Source organism: Zea mays, chromosome 6 (genome assembly GCF_902167145.1).
Source record: "Zea mays cultivar B73 chromosome 6, Zm-B73-REFERENCE-NAM-5.0, whole genome shotgun sequence".
In the NCBI taxonomy this organism is placed as follows: Eukaryota; Viridiplantae; Streptophyta; class Magnoliopsida; order Poales; family Poaceae; genus Zea; species Zea mays.
The window spans coordinates 10,812,361-10,834,983 of NC_050101.1; positions in this window are offsets into that span (position 1 = coordinate 10,812,361).

The window sequence follows — 22,623 nt, forward strand, 5'->3', positions numbered from 1 at the left end:
TTTCAAATTTTCAAACAAAACTGAATTTTATATTTATTAACACAAATCTGTTTACAATATATTGTTTACAACATATTTTTTTCTGTTTACAACCATAAATTTTCAATCAATCAAAACTGAATTAAATTCGATACAACATCAAAACTGAACATATAAGTTTTCACCTATGCTCTAGCTAGTAACTACCTCGTTTAAGAGATAGTCTACTAACTTCTGTTAATATTCTAAACTCTGGCATAGCTAATGTACTGGAAGCGTCGTGATATTTCGCTTCAGCTGGAATGACCTCTTTTAATATAAATGTGCATAGGTCTTCAACTATACCATACAATGCACCTTCGGTCAAGTTCTCCGGATTTCCTTTTTGAAATTCCTGTAGGAAGTTTATAAACATCATCTATTCACACTCGATAACACATTTGCATCTTTAATTGACAAATACAAACATGACTGTTACTAATAATACCTTGCTAGGGTTTGTGATGTATCGTCCGTTCATTCTCATAAACTCGCACGCATAGAACCCACATAGGACTGATCCTTGTGGTTGCTTATGGCACTACATACATAACAGGATATTGGTTATTTAGTTGCAACATTGTGTATGATATGTATTCATAAATTCGTATACTTACCGGAAAGTGATGATGGATGTCTAGTGGCACACATTTTTTGGTCTTGTCGTATTTTCCACCTCTAAGCTTATAGAACCTAAATGCTATGTGATATCAAGTAGAATCTCCATGTTATTTTAAAATTCTCAACGATATAAGTATGCATGCATGCATAGAAAAGGCTTACTGCTATAAGATACTAAGGAATTTTTGCATAGGTTGAAGGGTCGTAGTTCAAGAAGTCGAGCACCAGCACCTTTCCAACCTTAGGATAAATGAGGAAGCATATCCAGTGGTCCTGTACGAATCAAATTAATTTGTCATGCATGTGTATTGAAATTATTTTTTTATGCAAAATCACACTTACTTAAAGTTGTATGGGGCCATTACAGCTTCCCTGTCTTGAAATTTAAGCAATGCATTTTCCTATTTAGGTGACGTATCTTGCTTCAAAATCCTTCTTTATAGTATTTATACGATGCTCAACTTCTTCGTCCGTCTTTCCCTTTAACTCTTCATTGTCTTTGCCGATTCTGAAAGTGTGGCTTTCCTCACATATCAGTATTGGGTTCAGATACCCAATCCTTTTACCGGCACTAGCATCGGGCTTGGTACCGTGAAGGATCTCTTGTTGATCATGTTGCATTCTATAAGTCATACGTGCATGTGTCAGATATTGAAAATTTATACGGCTCACTAATAATAATAACACATATATGTGGAAATATGAGTGACACTAGTAATCATGCAATATATTGGGGTACTGATTCCTCTCTGGTACCGAGTATTCATGCAATGTATTGACGGTTTTATAAAGTGAACGCTAGTGTATATGATATTTTCATTGGCGGTGTACTTAACACAGCCGCCAGTGTAAATACATCCTTTCCACTGATGGTTCAGTTAAGTGAACCGCCAGTGTATATGATATTTCCACTGGCGGTGTACTTAATTCAGCCGCCAGTGTAAATACATCCTTTCCACTGGCGGTTCAGTTAAGTGAACCGCCAGTGTATATGATATTTCCACTGGTGGTGTAGTTAATACAGCCGCCAGCGTAAATACATCCTTTCCACTGGTAGTTCAGTTAAGTGAACCGCCGGCGTATATATATTTACACTAGCGGTTCCTTAAAGCGGGTCCACCTATTTTTTTTCACTGTCGTGCTGTAACTGAAACCGTCAGTATAAATTTCTGCGTGCCGCCACCTTAGAGTTTTTTTTCTACTAGTGGTCTGAAGTCCTCACTATATTCCGAGTCACCGTACCTAACAGTAGGTCAGCATGTTTATTTAATTAGAAGAGATCAAGAGAAATAAAGAACGATATAAGCCAGTATTTTGGGTTAGAACATTTTGCTTAAGCTGAAATATTTTGAGCTACAACATTTTCTCTTGGATTTGGAATATTTGTTAGTAAGTTGAAGTATGTATGTATTAGAGTAGTGCCGGTAGCAACTGCTGAGCGAATCCTTGATTCTTTGCAGAGGCAGGCAGCTAAGCTTTTGGTCTAAGCACTACCGGAATCAATAGCTTCGCCGAGTGCCGGAAGCACTCGGCGAAGCCCTACAAACACTCGGCAAAGGCTTTGCCGAGTGTAACACTCGGCAAAGAAGGCTCGGCAAACAGTGCATCGGCAAAGACTTCTTTGCCGAGTACTTTTTCTCGGGCACTCGGCGAAGATCTTTGCCGAGTGTCAGGGAGCACTCGGCAAAGAAAAGCGATCGTTACGGCGCCGGTTGACGGAGACGGCGGCTTTGCCGAGTGTCACCGTTGACACTCGGCAACGAAGATATCTTTGCCGAGTGTCCTCCTGGTCGCACTCGGCAAAGCCGCCTTCTTTGCCGAGTGCCGCTGGGGACACTCGGCAAAGAGCCCGCCAGGGAGGGTCCCCGTGTCAGGCTCTTTGCCGAGTGTCCCAGTTGGCACTCGGCAAAGCCGACCTCTTTGCCGAGTGCCAGCGGCATAACACTCGGCAAAGAACCTAAGCCGGTGCCCAGGTCTGTGCTCTTTGCCGAGTGTTTTGACCCAGACACTCGGCAAAGAGCCTCTTTGCCGAGTGTTACACTCGGCAAAGTGACCAGTATGTACCTTTTTTATTTGATTTTTGTTTTCCATCCACACAAACAGGATATCACATATATATCACATATATACATCACAGATATCATCACAGACATAAATAGCCAACACAAACATAAAACCGTGACCACAAACATAAATATCCATCACAAACATAAGTGTTCAACACAAGTATTAAACACAAACATAAGTCTCAAACGTCGCAAGCTCTCACATAAGTATCAAACAGAAACATAAGTATTATACATAAGTTCTGAAGTCTAAAACAACGACTCATGGAGGTGGGCGGTTTGGCCGGGGTTGCGTTGGGCTGAACCCTTCCGGAGGGTTGTTGGATGCCGCCCCAGATTGGCCCTGCACAAAGAAGAGATAGCATGTGTTATACCAGATGCATTACAAACATCTAACTACAATTTTGGTACTCACAGGAGTGTGGAAGAGAGTAGGGTCAACTGGGGGGAACAATGGAGGTGGCGGAGCGATGCCCTGTGCGGCGCCAAGGCTCTGCATGTACTGGAACATCTCCGCCATCCTCTGATCAGCCGCCGCCCGCTCCGCCATTATCCTCGCCTCCATCTCTTCTAGTTGGGTCTGTAATATTACAAGCCAACGTTATAGTAACTCAAAGACTAGGTATATAACTAAAGTAAGGACGAGTTACAGAAGCACTAACCTCGAGTTGTGAAATGCGATGCTGTGAGCTGTCGTGCCGAGGTCGAATGGCTGGGCTCGAGCCAGTGCTCCTTGCTCTCACCTGAGACAGAGTGGGAGTGGAGGACGAGTCGATTGCCCCGTCGGCAATCCAGTACCGCCCATGTCTCTTGCCTCCTCCGACCCTCATGAGCACATCGGGGTCGATAGGCTCGGTGCTCGGATCATAGTCTGGGCCATGGACCTCCTGCGCCATGGCGGTGTAGTCATGGAGGCGGCTGTAGACGGCGGGGTTGGTGTAGGCCTCGGGCCCGTCATCCGAGTTGTAGGTGACGTCGGACGTCGCCTTACCCTTATGGGCCATAGCATAGGCCGAGAAGGTGGAACAAGGCCTGCCACCATGTGACGCCGACTGCAACGAAAACCAACGAGATAGTTAGAAATAATATCTAACTTAGTGCTATATATCGAAATAAAAAGGTGGCGTACCCATGCTTCGGCATATTGGCCCAGGCTCCGGCTGCCTTGGTGGTGCGAGGACCCTTGCATCTGCAAACGCCGTTCCCGGCTAGCTGTGTGCACCTCGTCCCACTCAGCCGAACACCACCTATCCACCATCTGCTCCCAGCAGAGAGGATGTGCGGCGCACCAATGTGGAATCACCTGCAAAGTAAACACATAAAGTGCATATCAGAAGATAAAATAAAATTCATGCATGGAGTACTGGTGGGCGGTCTGTAACTATGACACCTTTCGTAAAGTTCTTGATGTCTAGGCGGAATGGATGGTCAGCAGGAAGAAATTGTCGATGTTTATCGAAGGACGAATATTTGCCACCCTTTTTCAACCAAATGAACCTGAGAGCTTCCTTGCAAACTGGGCATGGGAACTTACCGTGAACACACCAGGCACAAAATAGCCCATAGGCCGGTAAGTCATGCATGGAGTACTGGTACCAAACATGCATTCTGAAGTTTGTCTTGGTAGCTCGGTCAAACGTCCATACCCCTTCCTCCCAGGCACGTACCAATTCATCGATCAAAGGTTCCATGTACACGCCCATTTTGTTCCCCGGGTGTCCGGGAATTATCAACGACACGAATATATTCTGCCTTTGAAAGCACACACCAGGGGGGAGATTGATTGGGATAACAAACACGGGCCAACATGTGTACGGGGCAGCGCTCATTCCATAGGGATTGAACCCATCTGTGGCCAACGCAACACGTACATTACGAGCCTCTTCGGCTTTCTCACGGTGAATGTCATCAAAGTGTTTCCATGCTTCACCATCTGATGCGTGCACCATCTTGTCAGGATTGTATCGTTTTCCATTTTTGTGCCAAGTCATCTGTTTCGCGGATTCCTCTGTCATGTACAGACGCTGGATCCTCGGTACGAACGGAAGGTGTCGTAGGATTGTCAAGGGGATGTCGAGCTGCCTCTTTTGTCCATCACCAGAGTCTACCTCCATAAACCTAGACGAATTACACTTGGGACAGTACTTTGCCTCCGCGTATTCTTTCCTAAATAGCACGCAGCCCTTCGGACAAGCATGAATCTGCTCATACGTCATCTTGAGTGCACGAAGTAGTTTCTGTGCCTCGTACATGCTCTTTGGCAGAACGTGATCATCCGGAAGCAGACTCCCAATAACCGTCAACAAGCCATCGAATGCGTCTCTACTCATGCTGTACTGCGACTTGAACGCCATTACACGCCCAATGGCATCCAGTTGAGAAACCTTTGTCTGGCCGTGAAGGGGCTTCTGTGCCGCGTCGAACATGTCGTAGAACGCCTTTGCAGTCGGCTCTGGCTCGTCATCCATACATCCTCCCGTGTACTGTGCCTCCTGATAGTCGTTCAACATATCCGCTACCCCCGCATCCGCGTCATAATCCTCGACACGTTGTCTCAGCACCTCCTCTCTCGTACGATGCGCTTCACCATGAAATATCCACCGAGTATAGCCCGACGTAAATCCATTCTTCCAAATATGTTCTACCATGGTCTTCTTTGGTTTTCTTTTCCGGTTGTCACATTTGTTGCACAGGCATGGGACTAGACTCGCTCCTTTAGCAGCTTCGCCATATGCCCGTTCCACGAAATCATCGGTCTTTCTAATCCATTCAGTGGTGACATCGTTCCTTCCTCTACGGCCCGTGTACATCCACTCACGGTCCTCCATCCCCTAACAGAAGCCTAGCAACAGAAAATTTCGGCAGCACCTCCCCTGCACGGGGAGGTTTCGAAATCCTGCAAATAAAACTATCAGCACGATGGCTGTCTTCCACGCATAATTCAACGGCACGATGGCCAGCAATCACACATATATATATATATATTCAATCTATGCATGTTTTAGAGTTTGGCATTCTTTTTTTAATCTACTAGAAACAAGGTTATCCACACAATGGAAATTCTAAGTACAGAATGGTTAGATATAATATAGCTCTAACTATCCATCACATTATCAATCATATGCTCAACAAAAATAAAAAATGATTTACCAAACGGCGGCGTGGTGCCGGGCGCGACGGCGGTTGAGGGCGAGGCGTGGGGACGACGGTTGAGGCCGGGTCGCGGCGGTGGCGGTGACGGGGCGCAGCGGCGGTGTCGGAGGGTGGGCGGGCGAGGGAGAGGGAGAGGGGCGCGGCGAGGGGCGGCGCACGGCGGGCGAGGGGCGGCGCACGGCGGGCGAGGGGCGGCGCACGGCGGGCGAGGGGCGGGCGAGGGGCGGCGCACGGCGGGAGAGGGAGAGGGGCGCGGCGGCGGGCGAGGGGCAGCGCACGGCGGACGAGGGGCGGCGCACGGCGGGCGAGGGGCGGCGCACGGCGAGCAGCGGTGACAGAGAAGAGTGAGAGGAGAGGAAGGAGAAAGGAGAAGGCGCGCGGGGCGTTTATTTCGCCTCTTTGCCGAGTGCCCGCGATCTGGCACTCGGCAAAGATTTTTTTTTAATTTTAAAATATGTTTTGCCGAGTGCCAGATCGCTGGCACTCGGCAAAGGCGGCTTTGCCGAGTGTCAACTGACAGGTACTCGGCAAAGATTTTTTCTATGTTCTTTGCCGAGTGTCAACCGACTGACACTCGGCAAAGCTGTCTTTACCGAGTGTCATAATTTAACACTCGGCAAAGTACATTTAAATTTTTTAAATTTTGGCAACCAAACTTTTTGTGGTATGTTCCTACACTATGTAGACCTACATGTACCATTTTGAGACAATTATAACATAGTTTCCATAGTTAGTAGATTTAGTTCGTTTATTTGAATTTCTTCGGAAAATTCAAATTTGAACTGCAGGTCACTCGAAACTTGGAAAACCGTGCATGAAAAAATGATATTCATGTTACTTAGCATAAGTTACGACAGATTGCAGAAGCGTACCGGAAACTTCGAGCAACATGCTCACTAAACATGGCCGTGAACTTGGCATCCACATGTTTAAAAATTGTATAAAACACAAACAAAGTCAGAAAATCATGAAACTTGTCCACGTGTGATGATATCATATGTATAGGCTGTGATAAAAATTTTAGAATGTTTGGAGAAAGTTGTGAGACACTATGTGTAGAAACCTAAGAGATCCACATGAAATAACTCTTAGATTTCATGTGGATCTCTTAGGTTTCTACACATAGTGTCTCACAACTTTCTCCAAACATTCTAAAATTTTTATCACAGCCTATACATATGATATCATGACACGTGGACAAGTTTCATGATTTTCTGACTTTGTTTGTGTTTTATACAATTTTTAAACATGTGGATGCCAAGTTCACGGCCATGTTTAGTGAGCATGTTGCTCGAAGTTTCCGGTACGCTTCTGCAATCGGTCGTAACTTATGCTAAGTAACATGAATATCATTTTTTCATGCACGGTTTTCCAAGTTTCGAGTGACCTGCAGTTCAAATTTGAATTTTCCGAAGAAATTCAAATACACGAACTAAATCTACTAACTATCGAAACTATGTTATAATTGTCCACAAATGATACATGTAGGTCTACATAGTGTAGGAACATACCACAAAAAGTTTGGGAGACAAAATAAAAAAAATGAAAATACACTTTGCCGAGTGACTGGGTATGACACTCGGCAAAGAGGGCTTTGCCGAGTGTCTATTACGTAGCACTCGGCAAAGAAGCCTCTTTGCCGAGTGCCAGCCGTTGGCTCTCGGCAAAGACTGACGGCCGTCAGCTCTGGGACGGCCGCTGACGGCCCTTTGCCGAGAGCCCAGTTTGCCGAGTGCGTTACACTCGGCAAACTTGTCTTTGCCGAGTGCCTACCTGTGCCGAGTGTTTAGCACTCGGTAAAGGGGCTCTTTGCCGAGAGCCTAACTTTACCGAGTGCGGCACTCGGCAAAGCCTTCTTTGCCGAGTGCCCGACAAAAGGCATTCGGCAAAGAATACAACACTCGGCAAAGCCTCGGATTCCGGTAGTGAAGCTTCTGACGACCACACCAGCTGGTAAAATGAACATTGATTATTTTTCTGGATCAATTAGACATTTCAATTGCAAGATCATGATATGATGTCAACCGACTAGAAGTTTAGAACCATGCATATAACATTGTCAGCAGGCGGCTGCACTTCCTCTCTTTTTTTTCCCTTTGAGCGGCGAGCAAGGATACAAATATACAATTCTAATTGATTTTGACCTGATGATCTGTTGACAGTTTTTTGTATTGTTTGTTAATTGAAATGTTTAATTGGCCCCCAAAAAATAAACAATGTTCATATCACCCGCGCGTGGTCAGAAGCTTTTAGAGCACACCGTACCTTAGCTGCCTCTCTGCAAGGATTCTCTCAGCCACCACAGGCGCTACCGCGGCACTTAGCTCTTGTCTCTCATTTTATTGCTATATATATATATATTGTCTAGTGTACAAGTTTAGGGTTTGTTGGTTGTTGCATAACAGATGATCTGGTGTGAAGTTTGTTGCATCTTCCTTTTTCTCTCTACAATATGTGTTGTTGAATTCCCGAACAAAAATTAAATATTGGGAAAGGAACATAGGATATCTCATATGGTGTGCAACTTTTCAACGAATCAAGCTGCGCTGTTAGTTCGTCTGAAAATAATTGCTTAGTTCTCAGTTCACCAGCCGTTAGAGAGAAGCTACCGTACCTGCCTCTGCAACTGCAATATAGTAACGATTCCAAATGAAGGCGTTAAGCTAGCGTTTAAACTTTAGGCTTAATGAGCAGTTGGTACGGTCGACACTTATCTCTCTCTCTGTGATCGAAACAATAATGTCATCGAGCATATGATAAAGAACTTTTAGGGTGTTTTGTTGGAGGAATGAGGTAGTCCATCATCTTCTCACTCCTCACTATTTTTGTTTGTTTTGTGGAATGGAATAAGTTGATCCATCACCACCTCATTCCATCAAATTTGAGGAATGAACCCATAATGCACCACCTCAATTCGGATGTAGTGATTAGTTAAACCAAACACCCACTTTATGTTTCAACTACTTTTAAAGATGGTGTTTAATAATCTCGAACTTCTTTTGGGCATTCATAAGGCTATATCTAGTATTAGTTTTCAATAGTAGTGTGCATTACCACTCATCACTAGACTAGCTTACCTAGTTCAAGCTCATTATTGGAAAACCCACCATTAAACATGAGCAAGGGGCACAAACCATATATGCATATTGGGTAGACATATTCACTCAGACACGGAAACACATTCATTCAGACACGACAAGAAATAATGTAAACTTGGTTGACTATTAAATTCATGTACTCCCCAATTCTTTTTTATTTGTCATAGTTTAGTTTAAAAATAAACTAGCGGTCGATAAATATTTAAGAACAGAGGTAACATGAGTTTATTTGTGGGTTATTTTGCAAAACTACCAACATATATGGTCGCCTCCTTCTGTTTTGTGGTTGGACGGCACGGGGCATAGGCCAGGGGTACTGTCAGGTACCGTAATTAGGGGTACCTCCAATGCTCCTAAACGCGGCCGGAAAACATCTTCAGAACAAACCATAAACAGCTGATAAAGCGCGGTTCAAGTCAGGACCTCGCCTACCAAGGGACGCAACCTCATTTGCAGGCCATGGATTTCTCTTGCCTATATAGAACAAAGTACTATATCAAATCTCTCCTTTTGAGCTATTACATGTGTTTCATCATTTGCAGGCCATGGATTTCGGATTGCTTGATGCTTTACTGGAAACAAGATACTAGAGAAGGGACACAACCCACATTCTATTAGCAGACTAGAAATACTGCAGAACTGGAGCCAAAGTTAGATGCTTGCCGTCCATCTCGATTAAAGCCCTGGAATGACAGATGTTTACCGAAGAACAAGATTTGCTTCCATTGCATTTATGGTTGTACCATTCACCAGCTTATATGGTGGCACGTAGGATGGCATTGTCATGCACTCATGCTAAAACGATGAAGACTGTTTAAGTAGACCTAGATGATCTTTGCGGATGGGAGAAAAGTGCCAGTTTGCAAACTTATACCCCAGGAAAGGAGAAGTGGTTTAAGAAATCGTTTGGATTCAACATATTGGATTTATGGTGAGACCGTCACATGATTTTTATTTGTATGTGGGCAACTACTCGTGTTAGCGTTGAGGAAAACTCATACATTCGGATGTTTCAAATACGTCTTTGAGGATTTTGATAAGGGCCCTGTTTGGTTTGGATACTTCGAATTGAATTTTATTCTAATAATCATAATTTGGACACATGTCAATTAAGCTGGTATGGTTTTTTATAAATATATCTGTATACTATTGTTGGCCGACGTATCATAACTCTATATGTTGCATCCCTTGATAATATGATATACCTATAATTTTAAGTACAAAGATTACTCTATAATTCAACCATTTAAATTTTATGTATTCGCATGTCATTTTCTCAATTTCTCTTCCAGATAGTTTCAACTTCGTTGTATTCACTGTACCGGTACAACTATCTTGTGCATGTAACTCAAGCCAATTCTACATCATGGATTTATCTCGTGGCTTCAAGTCACCATTTATATGATTTGATAATGAATTGAGTCTCTACAACTCGTAGATGGGCTGCGGGTGGCAGCACCTGGCGGCGTGGACCAACCTGGTGGCCTTCTATGTCATCGGCTTGCCGCTCGCCATCCTCTCGGATTCACGCTCGCCTTCCAAACCAAGGTACAATATATGTTCTATTCTGAATGAATGAATGTTCATGTACCAAATAATTAATGAATGTTAATGTACCAAATTAACAATGCATGCCTGTGTCGTCCAGTGGCTGTGGATGGGGTAGATATGCAGCCTCCTCTGCCAGAACTGTGTCCTCTTTTTCATCACCCTACGAACCAACTGGCAGGAGTTAGACCTGACCATGTTCAACAAGGACAACGATTTTGTCTGCTAGGAATCCAGAAAGACTTTTTCTTTTCTTTTTTGCCATGTGCTGTTGCTGAAACATTGAACCATCAGCATCAGGCTTCGACGGAGCTCTCTGGTGTTTGCTCATGAGCCATCATCAATTCATCATCAGTGTAACACTACAGATTGTAACATTTGGAATCTCGGAGATAGGAATTAAAAATGTTCTGATACGTCAATATAGCTGACGCTTTGTTGATACGGGCGCCTCCTGTTCTAGTATTATATATATTTATCTAACCAGAGTAAACACAGCTGGATAGGATTCAAATATATCAGCATGTTTATTTAGAAGAGAAACAAAGAACGATATAATCCAGTATTTTGGGTTAGAACATTTTTGTTTAAGCTGAAGTATTTTGAGCTAGAACATTTGTTATTAAGCTAGAATATTTGTCATTAAGTTGAAATATGTATGTATGTATTAGAGTGCCGGTAGCAACTGCTGAGCGAATCCTTGATTCCTTGCAGAGCCAGCCAGGCAGCTAAAACTTGCTCTAAGATTCTGACAACCACCAGCCGGTAAAATGAACAGTGATTAATTTTCTGGAACAAATAAACATTTCAATTGCAAGATCATGATGTCAACCGACTACAAGTTTCAAACCGTATAACATTGTCAGCTGCAGGCTGCTGCACTTCCTTTTTTTTCTTTGAGGGGCGAGGGTACACTACTTCTAGAGTTCTAGTTGATTGACCTCATGATCTGTCGACAGGATGTATTGTTTGATAGTTCAAACGTTTAATTGATCCCAAAAAACAATCAATGCTCACTTCGCCCGTGGTCAGAAGCTTAGAGCAGCACACCTTACATATTATAGTTGCAAGTTCCTCTGTGCAATTAGTGGATATGCTATGCTATATCAAATCTCCGATCAAAATTTGCTCTCAAAGATTAAGGAAACCCTGCATTATTTCTTGGGAATGGAAGTTAATCATATTAATGAAGGGATAACTCTGACCCAGAAAAGGTATGCGACTGAGATTATTTAAAGGGCAAGTATGCAGCACTGCAAGGTAGTTGCCACTCTGTCAATTTTTGAAAATCGTTCATTGTATGAAGGCACTCCAATTGATAATGTTGAAGCTACAAAGTATAGAAGTATTATAGGGGCGGGCATTGCAATATTTAACATTAACTCAGCCTTAATATGGGTATTAACTTAGCTTGGTCTGTAAACAAAGTTTGTCACCTTTTTTGCATTCTCCTACTACTTCTCATACTACAACCGTGAAAAGAATCTTAAGGTATTTACGTGCCACCATTAATATGGGTATCACTTTCACAAGAAGTTCATCATCGCTAGTCAGTGCTTTTTCTCATGTTGATTGGGCAGGATGCCCAGATGATGGACGTTCCACCTGTGGTTTCGCTATTTTTTATTTGTTATAATCTAGTTTCTTGGAATGCTCACAAACAATCCAATGTGTCTCATTCAAGTACTGAAGCAGAGTATAAGTCTCTGGCAAATGCAACTGCAGAAATTATCTAGGTTTAGACTATTTTTAAGAAACTCAGTATTACAGAATCAAAAATTACATGTCTTTGGTTTCATAATGTGGGTGCATCATATTTGATGGCAAATCAAAAATTACATTGTCGACGAGGGAGACACTTTCTGGGGGTTTCTACCTTCCGCCACAGGGGCGAAAACAGGCGCTGGGGCGGTAGTAGGGGGTAAGCACTAGTGGGCCAAGGATGGCGAGCGCGGCACGTGCGGGGGACTTCCAGGATCCACCGCGTGGGTGGTCTGGGAGTTGCATGCATGCGAGCGATGGGCTAGAAGGACGAACAAGGCGGAGAGGGCGAGGAGATGTATGGTGGGCTAGCGTGGGACCAACTTGGGGGAGTTTGTTGGCCACGGGACTGGTGAGTGGGTGCTAGCGGATTTTGTGGGGCAGGGGGTGTGTTTGGTTGTTGGGGGATGATGGCTGTTGGGGGGCTTGCACTAGGGGTTGGTGGAAGATGGGAATGTACCAACCATTCACATCCAACTGCTTACGTCTTGGCCAAAACCGGACCGGCACCACCTGGGCCACACACCCTTCTCTGGTGAAGCCAAGCCGTTCGGAAATCCAAAGTTTGTGGGGACGTCAAGATGATGGTTGACCTCTAGAGGCAGGTGTGCAGGCAGCTTAGGGACTTTGGGGCAACCACCGCTTCTTCGGTGGAGTAAGGGAAGAGCAAGCAGTTTTTGAGGGCATGATGACCGGGAGGCATCCAGGCCTCTAGGTACTAGGTGTTGTTGCCCCCCTACCGTCTTGATCCATGCTCTCGTGGGAGCCAGAGGACCCCTCTCCACCTTGAGACTGGCTGCCTTTAGGAGATGAGGAGCCAAAAGGGGAGATGGAGCCACTAACGCGTCCATAGCTAGGATGTGATATCCTGGCCCCTAGGATGGTGATATCCTAGCCCAAGGCTTAATAGAATTAATAGAGTAACCATACCAACAAGGTTTATCTTCTTTTTCGAAACCATATCATGAAATAACCTCCAAGTTAATCATGCTTGGCTTGGAGCAATTTGGGATGTGTGACCGACCGGAAAGTTTTCTCGGGTGCGCATGAGTGAGGACAAAGTGCGCACAAAAGACCCATGTTGGTCTGTAGGGACAATATATGATCCTAGTGAGCTCTTAGGAGACCCATGTTGGTCCAGGATTTGGCGGGGTGTTACAAGTGGTATCAGAGCCGACCCTCGCGGTTTCATGGGCGTGTGTGAGTTAGGGGTTCGGGTATATGGCACATGGCGCATGTGGGCCCTGAGTGGTCACATGGCATGGTGTCACACCCGGCTTTAAGGAACAAAGCGAGGTGCATCTCATACATGCGCCAAGAAGACAACACATATAATAACAGAGTGTATAGAGATAAATGTCAATAACATCAGAGTACTTATTACATAGCGGAAGTCTTATTACAAAATAAAGGAAAAACCATAAAACGAACTAAGGATCGTCGGCGCCTATGTCAACTGAGAAAAGCCACCTAGATCAGATCAAACTCCTCGCCTTGTGGCTCCTCCTGAACCACCTGTTCTTCTCCTGTGGGGGGGGTGTGAGACAGCAAGAGCGAGCTCACATACGTTCATAGCTCAACAAGTCGTGGGGAATAATGTGGCATGAACTCACCAAAGGTGGGAGTTCATGAAGTGTAAGGCTGATCAATGAAATAAAGGCTGAAGCCGAGCATTGCTTTTATAAGTTGGTCAAAATTTTATTAGCAATTACTAAGTGTAAGTAAATACCACACCTTAATAATAATAAAAAAAGTAGTAATAAAATAATCCCAAATGCGATGCAGATGTCAAATTAAATTTAAGTTCCATAATTAATCATGTGAGGGTCCGAGCCGCTCATGACCATGAGCACGGCTAGTATACCAGTTTTACACTCTGCAGAGGTTGCGCATCTTTACCCACAAGTCATGTTACCCATCTGCCAAGAGATGGCCAATCCCATACACCTCTACCGAGGAGGCGAGGCAGGGTAACACTACGAGGCCTTTACAAAGTTCCACTAGCTTTAGAAATCCCGCTACAGTTTATAGGAAGCTCCAGTGCAGGAATCCCTCGCCTGACCGCCATCGCAGCAAAATCAACCCAAGGACCTCCCTACACTGACCACTCCCCTACTGCCCTTGCCCCTTTCGGGTAAGGAAGACATCCACTAGCTTTCCTAGTTAATCAGCCAAGGGCGTCCCATTAAACCCTTGTGGTAGCACTGTTTTCCCGGGTGGTCGCTCCATGTTTCCATTAACATAATGATCTTAACATGAGCAGTAATAATAAAAAGATAACAAAAGTGTAATTATGAATAAAGTATCTTCATACCCAAATCCACATAAAGCAATAGCAAGTACTACCCAAAAATATTCAGTGGCAACAAGGTATAAAGATAGCCAAAACTGGGGTAACCTATTGGATCCCATCAAAATTAATCTATGAAGATCATTATAATTAATAAGAACATGGCTGGGAAAAGGTAAGTGATCAAGGGCACAACTTGCCTTCAATGAGCTCCTGCTCAGCTACTTCTACTTGCTGAACCTCAGAATCCACATTGGCTTGCTCGTCTACTCGCATCAACACAATACATACATCGTATAGCATAAATTAACATCACATCAAACAGATAAATAAAATATACAATAAAATCTACACATTAAAATTTAAAATGAGATCATAGGAACTGTAATCATTAAATTTGGAGTTATAGGTTTCAAGTTATGAATTTCCTAAGGTTTAATGTGCTTGAAATAGGATTAAATGAGAAATTAATTTTCATACTGTTTTCATGACAAAACAGAGACACTAAATGATAGAGAATATTATTACAAAAATTTAGAAATTGGAATGGAGTGATTTGGATTAAAAATGAATTTCCTATGGATTTATCAAGTTCTAGTATTTATTTTTATATTAAAAATCATTTTATAATTTATTTTCTCTGATTTAATACTGTTATGGACTGGGCCTCACTTTCAAAGAAGGTCAGGGGTTCTGGCGTAAGTTTACCGAGACTCAGAGAATAGGGTCCATGGACTGCGGGTTCTATTCTCTAAAACTGTAAGGGTTCTTTAATAAAAATGTGTCGCGAATGGGGTATCCGTAGATGTGGGCCGTTGGATTAGAACCCAAGGGCTAGGATTAGATCTCCCATAAAATGAATCGGTATGCAACTAGGGCCATTGGATCTAACTTCAACAGTCTGGATTTTATTTGACCGAGATCGGCACGAATCCATTCGATCTCACGTCAACGGCTGGGATTCAAACATGAAGGGGGTAGCTACCACTTAATCAGAGCCATCCGTTTACGATCCTATGGCCAACGATCCTTTCCCTGCTTTTCCCCCTCCCAGCTTGGCAGACGGTGGCGCCGCCCACCAAATCACGACGACCATCGCCGGAGTAGTGCCCGCACTAATCCCGCCGCCATCCAGCAATTCACTTGCGCTACACTGACATAAGACCATGGGAAACACGATGGAGGTGAAGAATACCGGGAATCGGGCGCGCAGACGGGTTGTTCTCGCGTTGGGGCGGCTCGGCGGTGTTGAAGACACTCCGACGAGCAATTGTCGGAGTCGTGGTGCCCTCCTGCCCCTCCGGTGACCACCTATACTTCCGCGATGACCAACCGAACACCCCGAAGCTACACGCCGAGACCAAATGGTGGCGTAGGCGCGATTCCTCCGTCGGCCATGCGGGACCTACTTCTACCGAGCGCTACGCTACTAGGGTTCCGGCGGCGAGAGCGTTTAATAGGGAATGGGGTCACCGGTGCGTTGCAGTCTGGAGAGGGAGAGAGACTCCCGAGCTTATAGGCTCGATGAGGCGGAGCGTGCGCGTAAACCTCGCCGCGGTCTTCGTGGGGTCGTTGTAACGGAGACGAAGCAGCTGACAAGCCGGCCCGCGTGACAGTGAAACGGATGAGCGCGCGGCGCGGAGGTTATGTCTGGTCACGGGGCCCCACCGCGCAGTGAGTCGAGAGGGAGGAGAAATGCGGTGCCACTGACCAGACTGGTCCACATGTCGGCGCCGCGGATAGGTAGTGGGCTGTGCGGATCAAAAGAGAAGTTGGGCCGAATTGATGATTTTGGGCCCAACAGTGGAATTTCTCCTTTTTCTTTTTATATTTTCATTTTCCTATTATGTCTCCTTTTTATTTTGAATCCCAAATTTGAATTTGAGACCTTGTATGAATTTCACCTTTGAGTAAATGTACAAATTCAAATCTTAAGGTAGAAATAATATATTTTATTGTATATATTTTTATTCTATTTTTTTGTCACATAGTATTCCCTTTCTTCCTTTTCCAAACTCTAGAATTTCTTTTAGGATTTAGTTTTCCCATTGGAGTATTAACACACTTATTATTATATTTTTTAACCATATTTTTATATCATCCTAAAATGCACACAAAGTAAGACCCAGCATGATGCATAATTTGTTTTTGGGTATCTTTTGGTATTTATGTATTTGTGTAAGTAATGTGTCCACAAGAAATGATAAACACTGGTAACACTTATAGCTATAGAGTAATATGATTTCTCTTTTTAGACTTTTCTTACAAAGTGGGTGTTACAAATCCTACCCCCTTAACAAGAATCTCGTCCTCGAGATTTAGGAGGAACGAGGGAAAAGATGGAGAAAATCTATGCAAAACTCTTCTTCTCTTTCCCATGTCGCTTCATCTTCTCCATGGTGACTCCATTGCACTTTGCACATCTTTATCACCTTATTTCTTGTAACTCGAGTCAAAGTGTCAAGAATCTTGATCGGATACTCCGTGTAAGTCAAATCACCCTAAACTCTGAGCTCTTCCATTGGTAACTGTTCCTCAGGAACGCGGAGACACTTCTTAAGTTGAGACACATGAAATACATTATGCACATCAGATAGAGTAGCAGGTAGCTCGAGTTAATAGGCCATCTCTCCAACTTGCCTAAAAACTCTGAATGGTCCAATAAAGCGAGGGGACAATTTGCCCTTGACTTTAAATCTCCTCATTCCACGAAGTGGTGACACCTTGAGGTACACATGATCACCTTCCTCAAACTCCAGTGGTCTTCTTCTATTGTCTGCATAGCTCTTTTGCCTGATCTGAGCTACCCTTAAGTGCTCCCTGATTATACAGACTTGTTCTTCTGCCTCTTGAATAAGTTCAGGTCCAAAGATCTATTTTCCTCTAGTCTGGTCCAAAATATAGAGGAGTCCTGCACTTCTTGCCATATAGAGCCTCGAACGGTGACATTTTCATACTGGCCTGGTTACTATTATTATATGAGAACTCAGCATAAGCTAGACTCTTGTCCCAACTACTACCGTGCCGAAGGGCACAAGCTCTCAACACGTCCTCCAATACTTGATTAGTCCTTTCAGTCTGTCCATCAGTCTGAGGATGGTAGACCAAAATAAAATTCAACTTCGTATCCATATTCTCATGAAAACTTTTCCAAAATATGGAGGTAAACTGTGATCCTCTATCCAAAACGATCTTCTTCGGTACACCGTGTAGAGACACAATCCGAGCCATATATACTCTGCCAATTGAGATCCCTTATAAGTAGTCTTGACTGGAATGAAATGAGCAACTTTGGTCAGTCCATCCACAATAACCCATATAGAATCGTATGCTTTCGAGGTGCGAGGCAATCCAGTAATGAAGTCCATACCAATCTCTTCACACTTCCACTCGGGTATCTTTAGTGGGTGCAGTAGTCCAGCTGGCCTCTGGTGTTCAGCCTTAACTCTTTGACACACATCGCATATAATCACATGTGCAGCCACATCTCTCTTCAATCCATACCACCAGAACTTCTACTTCAAATCCTGATACATCTTCGTACTCCCAGTATGAATAGAATAATCCGAGTCATGGGCTTCCTTCAGTATAGTCTCACGAAGGCTATCAATCTCGGGAACTCATATCCGATCCTTGAACCATATTGTGCCTTGCTCATCTTCCGTGAATTCTGGACCTCGACCTTCAGTAATTAGATCCTTAATCTCTTATATTTTAGCATCACTAATCTGTCCTTTGCGGATTTCTTGCTCCAAGGTAGGTTTCGCATCAATAGTTACTCCTTCAGTGTGAGCAACTATCCCCAGGTTAAGTCTCCTGAAATCCTCAACCATCTCATCAGGTAGCTGGGCAACAATAGCTGAATGAACGTACTCCTTTAGACTCAAGGCATCTGCAATCAAATTCGCCTTGCCCGGGTGATATTGAATTTCCATATCTTAATCCTTAATAAGCTCCAACCAACAGTGTTGCCTAAGGTTGAGATCCTTCTGAGTGAATATATACTTCAAACTCTTATTATCCGTATACACTTGACACTTGGTTCCCATGTTATAATGTCTCCAAATCTTAAGCGCATGCACAACGGCTGCCAGTTCTAAGTCATGAGTGAGGTAGTTCAACTCATATTTCCGCAATTGACAAGACGTGTAGGCAATCACATGTCCTTCTTGCATAAGCACACATCCAAAGCCTTAACCACATGCATCACAATAAATATCAAATCCCTTATGTAGATCTGGCATAACCAACACTGGTGGCGACATCAATCTCTTCTTTAATTGATAAAAGCTATCTTGGCACTTCTCATCCCACTTAAACTCTCTTCCCTTCTCCAAAAGTGAGGTCATAGGCTTAGCAATCTTAGAAAATCCCTCAATAAATCTCTGATAATATCCTACAAGTCCCAAAAAAAACTCTGAATCTCCGTAACTGTAGTGAGTATGCTCCACGCCACTATCTCCTTGACTTTAGCAGGATCCACTGATATCCCTCCATTAGAAATGATATGTCCAAGGAATGACACCTCGTCAATCCAGAACTCGCATTTGCTATACTTGGCATAGAGTTGATTATCTCGTAGCTTCTTTAGCACCAATCTCAGATGTTCCTCATGATCAGTATCACTCTTGAAAAATATCATCGATGAAACCACGACGAATCTATCCAGATCATGAACACCTTATTCTTCAGATCCATAAAATAGGCTGGTGCATTAGTTAGTCCAAATGACATAACGATGAACTCATATAAACCATATCGGGTCGAGAAATCCATCTTGGGCATATCCGATGTCCTAATCTTCATTTGGTGATAATCCGATCGGAGATCAACCTTCGAGAATACCCTTGCACCTCTCATCTGAATAAATCCTCAATGCGTGGTAATGGATACTTGTGCTTCACAGTGACATAATTAAGGGTCCTATAATCCACGCACATCCCTTGTGATCCTTCTTTCTTCTATACAAATAGAACCGACGCTCCACGAGGTGAAGAATTCGAACGAATGTACCAAGCCTCTTGTAATTCCGTTAACTGCTTCTTCAGTCCCTTTAACTCTTCTACATACATCATGTATGACCGTTTGAAAGTAGGGGCAGTCCCAGGTAAGGGATCAATGGCAAACTCAACTTCCCTATATGGTGGCATCCCTGGTAACTCTTCTGGGAAGACATCTGGAAAATCTCTAACCACACGGATGTTGTCACCAACAAACTTCCCATCGACTAAGAATGTCGCTAATTTGGTGGCGGTAGTTACTGCAACTTCAACATCAAATCTGTCCTTTGGAATTGGTAAGTTCTACGGTTCCCTGAGCACAGTGTATATACTTCCTTTGCCTTTCTTAACCATGACATAACAAGGATCACGTCTATAGTGCTCTCTTCTAACACTATTGGGGTAGCCCATCTGGGGTTAGAAACACTAGGTACGGAAGAAAGGATTGTAGACAAGGCATGTAATTACGAAGCATGTTATTTTGGGGAATTTATTAGCTAAGTGTGTCACCTACTAAAGCTATTTCCTTACCTTATGGTGGTACATGCTAAGATGCCCGTCTATACTATTTCAATCAATCAAATAAGCAAATCAGGCATTGATCATCAGAACAATCAACCAACATTTTTAATAGAGAAAATAATTTTAATTTTTGTCTTAGGTCTCCTATCTCTTAAAAAGGTCATAAATGTAGGATTCCAAGGTGTGAAATCCATCTTGTCTCAGGGTAGAAAAGGTAAGAATCATCAGAGTAGAACAGTAGAAGGTGAGACAGGAACACGATAAGTATAGAGAGAATCAGAGTAAGGTAAGTATAGAATGAATCAGAAGAAGGTAAGTAGAGAAGGGTTTTGTCCATTTCTATCTAGGTTTCGTCCTACAGTCAACATTTCCTCTGATACCACTTCTGTCACACCCGGCTTAAGGAACAAAGCCATGTGCATCTCATACATGCGCCAAGAAGACAACACATATAATAACAGAGTGTATAGAGATAAATGTCAATAACATCAGAGTACTTATTACATAGCGGAAGTCTTATTACAAAATAAAGGAAAAACCATAAAACGAACTAAGGATCGTCGGCGCCAATGTCAACTGAGAAAAGCCACCTAGATCAGATCAAACTCCTCGCCTTGTGGCTCCTCCTGAACCACCTGTTCTTCTCCTGTGGGGGGGTGTGAGACAGCAAGAGCGAGCTCACATACGTTCATAGCTCAACAAGTTTGTGGGGACGTCAAGATGATGGTTGACCTCCAGAGGCAGGTGTGCAGGCAGCTTAGGGACTTTGGGGCAACCACCGCTTCTTCGGTGGAGTAAGGGAAGAGCAAGCAGTTTTTGAGGGCATGATCACCGGGAGGCATCCAGGCCTCTAGGTACTAGGTGTTGTTGCCCCCCTACCGTCTTGATCCATGCTCTCGTGGGAGCCAGAGGACCCCCTCTCCACCTTGAGACTGGCTGCCTTTAGGAGATGAGGAGCCAAAAGGGGAGATGGAGCCACTGACGCGTCCATAGCTAGGATGTGATATCCTGGCCCCTAGGATGGTGATATCCTAGCCCAAGGCTTAATAGAATTAATAGAGTAACCATACCAACAAGGTTTATCTTCTTTTTCGAAACCATATCATGAAATAACCTCCAAGTTAATCATGCTTGGCTTTGAGCAATTTGGGATGTGTGACCGACCGGAAAGTTTTCTCGGGTGCGCATGAGTGAGGACAAAGTGCGCACAAAAGACCCATGTTGGTCTGTAGTGACAATATATGATCCTAGTGAGCTCTCAGGAGTAAGTACCGCCGGTCCAGGATTTGGCGGGGTGTTACAAGTGGTATCAGAGCCGACCCTCGCGGTTTCATGGGCGTGTGTGAGTTAGGGGTTCGGGTATATGGCGCATGGCGCATGTGGGCCCTGAGTGGTCACATGGCATGGTGTCACACCCGGCTTTAAGGAACAAAGCGAGGTGCATCTCATACATGTGCCAAGAAGACAACACATATAATAACAGAGTGTATAGAGATAAATGTCAATAACATCAGAGTACTTATTACATAGCGGAAGTCTTATTACAAAATAAAGGAAAAACCATAAAACGAACTAAGGATCGTCGGCGCCAATGTCAACTGAGAAAAGCCACCTAGATCAGATCAAACTCCTCGCCTTGTGGCTCCTCCTGAACCACCTGTTCTTCTCCTGTGGGGGGTGTGAGACAGCAAGAGCGAGCTCACATACGTTCATAGCTCAACAAGTCGTGGGGAATAATGTGGCATGAACTCACCAAAGGTGGGAGTTCATGAAGTGTAAGGCTGATCAATGAAATAAAGGCTGAAGCCGAGCATTGCTTTTATAAGTTGGTCAAAATTTTATTAGCAATTACTAAGTGTAAGTAAATACCACACCTTAATAATAATAAAAAAAGTAGTAATAAAATAATCCCAAATGCGATGCAGATGTCAAATTAAATTTAAGTTCCATAATTAATCATGTGAGGGTCCGAGCCGCTCATGACCGTGAGCACGGCTAGTATACCAGTTTTACACTCTGCAGAGGTTGCGCATCTTTACCCACAAGTCATGTTACCCATCTGCTAAGAGATGGCCAATCCCATACACCTCTACCGAGGAGGCGAGGCAGGGTAACACTACGAGGCCTTTACAAAGTTCCACTAGCTTCAGAAATCCCGCTACAGTTTATAGGAAGCTCCAGTGCAGGAATCCCTCGCCTGACCGCCATCGCAGCAAAATCAACCCAAGGACCTCCCTACACTGACCACTCCCCTACTGCCCTTGCCCCTTTCGGGTAAGGAAGACATCCACTAGCTTTCCTAGTTAATCAGCCAAGGGCGTCCCATTAAACCCTTGTGGTAGCACTGTTTTCCCAGGTGGTCGCTCCATGTTCCTATTAACATAATGATCTTAACATGAGCAGTAATAATAAAAAGATAACAAAAGTGTAATTATGAATAAAGTATCTTCATACGCAAATCCACATAAAGCAATAGCAAGTACTACCCAAAAATATTCAGTGGCAACAAGGTATAAAGATAGCCAAAACTGGGGTAACCTATTGGA